Here is a 7,649-nt window from a genome sequence, read left to right as displayed (position 1 = left end):
AGAGAATCTTCAAGGTTACAAAGCAGGGAAATGATTAATGTCTGAACCGAAACAGTCTCAGATCCTGGAATACTTATTTCTGTTTGCCTCTCCCACACCTCTGACCCTTTTCTGATTCTTATGGTCCACCTTTGAAGCTTTTCTATGTAAGCTGAGAAACAGCACTTGAACACAAACGTTCCCCCATCACATTCATGAAGGATCCCCACTCCCAATAAATCCTGGATCATCAATATGAAGAAACAATTACATAAAACTGCAACTCACTGCCAACTCTGATGAATTTTAAAAGCTCATTCTCGAGATATGGGAATTGCTTGCATTTACTCCCCATCCCTAGTCGCTCTAACAAATTGGTGATGGCCCTTCATCTTCAACCACTGTGTAATTTCTTAGACAATGTGGACGGAGGTTTTAGTTACAAAGTTACATTGGAAAGGCTGGGGTTGTTCTCCCTGGAGAAAGGAGATTCAGGGAGATTTGATAGAGGTGTACGGGATTCAGATATTCAGTCATAGAGATGTACAGCATGAAAACAAACCCTTCTGTCCAACTCGTCCATGCTGACAAGATATCCTAAATTAACCTAGTCCCATTTGCCAGCACTTGGCCCATATCCTTCTAAACCCTTCCTATTCATGTAACCGTCCAGATACCTTTTAAATGCTGTAATTGTACCAGTCTCCATCACTTTGTCTGGCAGCTCATTCTACCCTCTGTATGAAAACTTTCCCCTTTAGGTCTGTTTTAAATCTTTCCCCTCTCACCCTAAACCTATGCCCTCTAGTTCTGGACTCCCCAAACCCAGGAAAAAAACATTATCTATTTATCCTATCCATGCCCCTCATGATTCTATAAACCTCTATAAGGTCACCCCTTAGCCTCCCATGCTCCAGGAAAAAAGCCCCAGCCTGTTCAGCCTTTCCCTGTTGCTCAAACTCTCCAACATTGGCAACAAATTTGTAAATCTTTCTGAACTCTTGCAAGTTTCACACCATCCTTCGTATAGGAGGTAGACCAAAATTGCACACAATATTCCAAAAGTAGCCTAACCAATGTCCTGTACAGCTCCAACCTGATCTCCGAACTCCTATACTCAATGCTCTGACCAATGAATGAAAGCATACCAAACACCTTCTTTACTAGCCTATCCACCTGAGACTCTACTTTCAAGAAACTATGAACCTGCACTCCAAGGTCACTTTGTTCAGCAACACTCCGCAGGATCTTACCATTGGGTGTGTAAGTCCTGCCCTGATTTGCCTTTCTAAAATAAAGCACCTCACATTTATCCTCATTAAATTCCATCTGCCACTCCTCTGCCCATTGGCTCATATGTTTGGATAAGGTAGACATGGAGAACCCTCTCTATTAACTGACAGTACAGGGACTAAGATACAAATTTAACTATTGGGATCCAGATGCAGGAGAAATATGAAGAACATTTTTACACAGAGACTGCTAAGGATCTGGAATTCATGACCCATGAGGATGATAGAAGTGGAAACGATCAATGATTACAAAAACAACTTTAAGGGACCTGGGCAGGAAATAAAACAACAAGGTTACTAGGATCGAGAAAGGAGTGGGGCAGCCTGGACTGGTCTGCATGGAGCTGACATAAACTCCGGGCTAAATGGGGTCCTTCTGTGCCATAAATGACTCTAAGGCTCCAGAAGGCCAGCCAGAAGTCAGACAAATTCAGTGCCTGCTGTCGACCATGTTGTACGTGCAGGCTGAAGTGTCAGGATCTCTAAGATCTGTGTGTCGAGAATGGTGGAGGAAAGCCACTTACTGCTGAAACAAAAGAGGGTCGTGCACCGAGCAATAAGCAACTAGTTATGGGGTATATTAAAATGTTCAACTTTCTTCTCAAGACCATGTGAAGGATCTGGATGTTAAACTTTATTCCTTCGAGATTGTGAGCAGTTGTCCTCACAGGTCCACATGACATCATCACTGTGCCATCCCCTCATCTAATCCTACTCCTTGCTGTGTATTTACTAGACTTTCTGTCCTTGCCATCACTGATGCTCAGCAAAGGCTCTATCCCTCATAGCTCCTACCTCAATAAGTTTCAGACATGACATGACACTGAACTCTTTTTCCATCATCTTTGCTTCCATGCTCACTGTTTGGGTAAGACTCTTCTCTGTGCTGTATAGACCCTTTCACCTGTCTTCAATACTCCCCCAACAACTGGACCCCTCTCTCTGGCTTTTCCCTGTACTCAGTTTCTTCATTAAGAACTGCCAATGTAACATGGCCACCTTAATTTCTTTGTTTCCTTCCCCCACTTCAATATCTCTCCCTCTGAATTTGCTGCATTCTGTTTCCTTCAGATTCACCCTGATCTTGTTATTAGCCCTGCTGATAAAGGGTGCAGTTGTTGGCTGTCATTCTGTCCTCTATCTGACAGAGGCTGGGCATCAATTCTCAGATGCTTATACCTGTCTCCCCCTTGATCATGACCCCACTACTGAACATCTAGCTGTAGTCCCCAGGATTGTCACTGACATCATCTCCTCTGGAGAACTCCTCTTCCTTCACAGCTTCCCACCTCATAGTCCTCCAACCACACACACACAGCTCACTTATACCTCCTTCCCAAAATCCACAAACAGCACTGCCTAGGCAGACCCAACATTTTAGCCTGTTCCTGCCCCATGGAACGTTTTCCTTTCTTCCTAATTTGAATCAATTGTTCTCCCCTTGCTTAGTATTTTTCCACGTGCATTAATGATTCTTCTGACACTTTGTGTCTCAGGAGTCTCCGCTTCTTCCTTGAAAAGGGGCCTGAAGTGTTTTCATCCACCACAACCGCATTCTTCACTCTCTGGGCTCATCCTCACTTTGAACAACTCCTTTAACTCCTCTCTTTTTCTCCAAGTCCAAGGTGTGGCCATGGGTACCCACATGGGTCCCAGTTATACCTTTCTATTTGTGGGGCATGTGGAACATTCCTCACTACAGTCCTACTCCTGACCCACCCACAATTCTTTCTCTGACACATCAATGATGTCTTTGATGCTGCATCCTGCTCTTGTCTTGAATTGGATAAATTAATCTGTTTTGTGTCAAGTTTCTATCCTTCTCTCACCTTTATCTGATCAATCTCTGACTCTTCTCTTCCCTTTCTAGACTTCGCTGTTTCCATTTCTGAGGATAACCTGCCCATTAATATCCATTGCACACCCACTGACTCCAACAGTTACCTCAACTACATATCCTCACACCCTGTTCCCTGTCAGGATTCCATTCCATTCTCCCAGTTTCTCCATCTCCATTGTATCTGTTCTGATGATGTCAACTTCCACTCGACTGCCTCTGGCATGACCTCCTTTCCCCTCAATTAAGGACTCTGCTTCACTGTGGTTAATAGGGCCCTCTACTATGTCCAACTCATCTCCTGCTCTTCTGCCCTCATCCCTTCCCTCCTTATCACAACAAAGGTAGGCTTCCCTTGGCCTCAATTTCCACCCCACTAGTGTCCACATTCAAAAGATCATCTTCTGCCAATTTCCCCACTGCCTGCAGCATACCACCATCAAACAGATCTTCCCCTCCCCTCCATTCTCAGAATTCCACAGGGATTAGTTCTTCCATGACATCCTGGTCCACTGCTCCATCACTTCCAACATCTCACCATTCCTCTGTGGCACCTTCCCATACAATTACTGAAGGTGGAACACTTGCCCATTCACCTCCGCCCTCCTCACCGTCCAATGTCTCAAACACACCTTTCGGCTAAAGCACTTATATTCTTTCAGTCTAGTCTCACAATGCAGTTCCCTGTATAATGATGAGGCTACGCCAAACATGGACTGGGTAACCACTTTCTAGAACCTCCCTGCTCTGCCCGTAGGAATGACCCTGACCTCCCAGTTATTTACCATTTCTATAATCCACCTTGCTCTCGTGTTGACATTTCTGGCCTGCTACAGTATTCCATTGAAACACCTCACAAGCTCAAGGAACAGCATTTGGTTTTCTGGTTGAGCACTTTACAGTCTCCGAGACCAGACATTAAATTGCACAACTTCAGAAACTGGCCACACGATGATTGTTCTCCACTTTTCTTACGTTCCCTACTCACCATCCACCCCGCACGCACATCTTGTCCTGTTTGTGTCTTGTCACTTTTCTCTCCCACACTTTAACTTACACCCCAATTAACAATCCCTTTGCCTTTCACACTGGGCCTCTACAACATCTGTTGCCCTCATCCCTCCCCAGCCCGTCTCAAAAGTATGTTAAAAAAATTCCAGTCTGTTTTAGCTCTGAGGAAGAGTGATATTAGTTGAATGTTAACTCTGGTTATGTCTCTACAGGTGCTGTCAGATCTGCTGAGTTTCTCCAGCATTCTCCACAGTATTTTTCTTTGATCAACATAGATGGTGGTGCTTAAGGCACTTTTCAGAATTAACCCTTTAAGACCATTATCTTGATCCTACAGTAAGGATGCAAGGTTCCCTTCTAAAGGCTATTGATAGAACCAGATGGATGTTAATGATAAGCAAACAGCTTTGTTTTCCTTATCTCAGCTTTATTCATTCCAGATTTGTATTTAATCTGAATTGTTTTAATTGGAATTCAAATTCTCAAATTTTCAATGTTTAAATTCAAATTCTCCGTATTGTTAGTCTGAGGTTTTGAATTACCAATTAAGGTAGATAGCCATGACACTAACATGCAGCATGTTAGTGAATGAGTACAGGAAATTATTTTGAGAATGGTGATAGTAAACATCATTAAGCAGTAGCTGGTATCTCCCTGTTACACTGGAGAACCATTGTCCGCTGAATCATTCTCACAACCACTTCAGAATGGCTGTATCGTTGGTTGGGGATGGTTGGGGAGGTGTAGCAAGGGGTGTAATATGGATCATTCCTCTGCCTGTTGTGGTGTTGCAAGAAAAAAAACTTAGGGAGGGTATTTTTTTTAATTCAGTCAGAGGCTGTGGCACAGCTCTCACTTGGCCAGTATTGCCCATCCCTAACTGTCTGGGTGAAGGGGGGTAGTGAACTGCCTCCTTAAATCGATGCAGTCCATCCACAATGCTGCTAAGGAGGGAATTCCAAGATTTGGATCCAGTGATACTGAAGGAACAGTGGTGTTGTTCCGAGTCAGGATGCTGAATGGCTCAGACCTGCAGGTGGTGGTGTTGCCATGCAACTGCTTGTAAAAAGTCAAACCATTTCCCCAGTTTCTCCACTTTTTCTCTCCAGTGTGGAGTTTTACTGATAGCTCTATGGATATAGATAGTATGCCAATGTTAGCTCTGTCTCACTATTGGCAACATTCCTCAGAGTAGCTGGCTGAAGTTCGAAATCCCAATCCAGCACATTGTGACGAAGTGTAACAATCTCAGATGTAAGACTTGGTCAGACCAGCTCTCGGGATGTTAGATCCCAGGACATTTTCAGTCTTCCAGGATCATCCTAGAATGCCAAGAGAATGCCTGTTTTCTGTTCATCATATCCATCTTCGTGAAGTCTACACTCTTGACTTCTCTAATCTGCCCTCAGAAAAGAAAGGCAAAGAATTAATTAACACTTTGTCAACAAGATCAATACCACCAGTCTCCAATAGCCACCAGGCCAGACTTCCATAAAGCTCCCTCCTGTCCTACCTTCTGAGATTCCATCCATCTCCAGTTTCTCTGTTGGCTGCTCTCGTTTCCTCTCTGAGATCAGCCTGTCTCTGAAATCCACTTCCTGCTCCCTTGACCTATTTGTGCTGAATTACCAATCACCCATCTTCTCTTTCAAATACCCACATTAACCCATATAGTTAATATCCCTTGTCTTCGGGTACTCAACTTTCCCCTCATTCAAACCTATCGCCATCATTCCCTTCTTCAAATAAACAACACTTAACCAGCTTTCCAAATTTCTGTCCTTTTGCAACCTCTCTCTATTAAATTCTGGAATGCTTTGTCATTTCCCGAATTCATGTCCATCTTTCTCAGAATTCCACCTCTGCCATGGTAAAAAGATCCCAAATGATATTTTCTGTGATGATACAGAGGTAATCTTTCTCTCCTTGACCTCCTTATCGACCTCTCTGCTTTGTTACAATTAGACACAGCATTCCCCAATGTCAGTCACCCTCAGCACTTCCCCATTCCCAGTCTCATTGAATCAGTTGGAATCAGAGAACTATCAAAAGTGGCCTCTGTTACTGCTCTTACTTCATGACTTTGGATGTCCACCAAGGTTTTATCCTTGACCCCCTTGAACCTCTCATCTACAGACTGCCCCTCAGTAACAGCACCCAAAATATCAACTTTTACCCAACACCACTTCTCTCAATCCTTCCCCTCTCTCAACTTCTCCAATATGACTAAAAAAACTTTCCTCCAAATAGATATTGGGAAAGTCATTGGCTTCAACCTCTGTCACTAAGATAGCCTGCTGACATCTCCCTAATCATTCCCCCTGCCTTAGTTTATCTACCACCGAACGCCTACCCCTTTGTTATCTCTGGAGTTGACCAATCCATTGCACCTCTGGCTAATTTCACACATTCCATCTTCATGCCATCCAGAATTCTGTTGATAATAAATCACATCCTGCTCATTCCTTCCCACTGTGCTCACCTAGAGAGCCTCTCAACTTTAAAATTCTCATTGATGCTTTCAGATTTCCCCATAGCCTATAACATACTTCTTATCTCTGTCATCTCCTCCAGGTCCAAACCATCTGAGGTATCTGCACTCCTTTTGAACACCTGCTATTTTAATCACTCATATTGGTGACTATTACTACAGTTGCCTCGGCCTTAAGCTGTGTAAATTGCTCCCGAAGCCTCCTAACCTTCCTGCCTCTCATTTCAACTTGAAGACAGTCCTTAAAGCCTACCTGCTGGTTGTTGGTCCTATTGTCAACATATGTGGCTCAGTGTCAAATAGTGTTTGATTATGCACATGTGAAGCACATTAGAATGATCACCTTCATCTGCTTCATCACCTTCCCTCCTTAATAAAGTCAGAAATGGGGATGTTCGCTGATGGGTGCACAATATTTAGTTCTACTCACAATTCTGCAAGGACTGATTCAATCATTGCTTGCCAGCAGCAAGAGGGAAAACAATGGCCTTGTGTTATTATTGCTGGACAGTTACTCCAGAGACCCAGGTAATGTTCTGGTGACCTGGGTTCAAATCCTCCCCCTCCCCTGACCACAGAAGATGGTAGAATTTGAATGCTAATAAAAATCTGGAATTAAAAGTCTAATGATGACCATGTCAGGGAAAATCCTTCTGATTCACTAATGCCCTTTAGGGAAGGAAACTGCCATCCTTACCTAGTCTGGCCTTATGCTCTGCTCTGCTCTGCCACATATGTCTTTAGACCAGCAATGTGGTTGACTCAATTGCCCAGTTAGGGATGGGTAATAAATAACAAATAGCCAGTGATACCACCCTCGATCTCTTTATTTCCACCTGCCGCTGGGACATTAACTGCCTCAACCTGTCTACTACCTCCCCACCCCACTCCAACCTCTCACCCTCACAATGCATAGCCCTCCATTCCCTCTGCTCCAATCCCAACCTCACCATCAAACCAGCAGAAAAAGGGGGTGCAGTGGTAGTTTGGCGCACTGACCTCTACACCGCTGAAGCCAGGCGCCATCTCGAAGACACCT

At 44.0% G+C, this 7,649-nt stretch overlaps 1 long non-coding RNA gene across 1 annotated transcript; it reads right to left on the bottom strand.

The window, feature by feature from the left end:
* Positions 1–5,223: 5,223 nt before the first annotated feature.
* LOC122563448 lies at positions 5,224–6,807 on the bottom strand. Its single transcript, XR_006315613.1, has 2 exons — positions 6,669–6,807; positions 5,224–5,518 (listed from the first exon to the last, which is right to left on the bottom strand). It is a non-coding gene; the product is annotated as an uncharacterized LOC122563448 (long non-coding RNA).
* Positions 6,808–7,649: the final 842 nt, after the last annotated feature.

The sequence above is a fragment of the Chiloscyllium plagiosum genome, chromosome 27 (genome assembly GCF_004010195.1).
Source record: "Chiloscyllium plagiosum isolate BGI_BamShark_2017 chromosome 27, ASM401019v2, whole genome shotgun sequence".
Taxonomy (NCBI): Eukaryota; Metazoa; Chordata; class Chondrichthyes; order Orectolobiformes; family Hemiscylliidae; genus Chiloscyllium; species Chiloscyllium plagiosum.
This window is presented reverse-complemented; position numbering and strand designations above follow the sequence as displayed.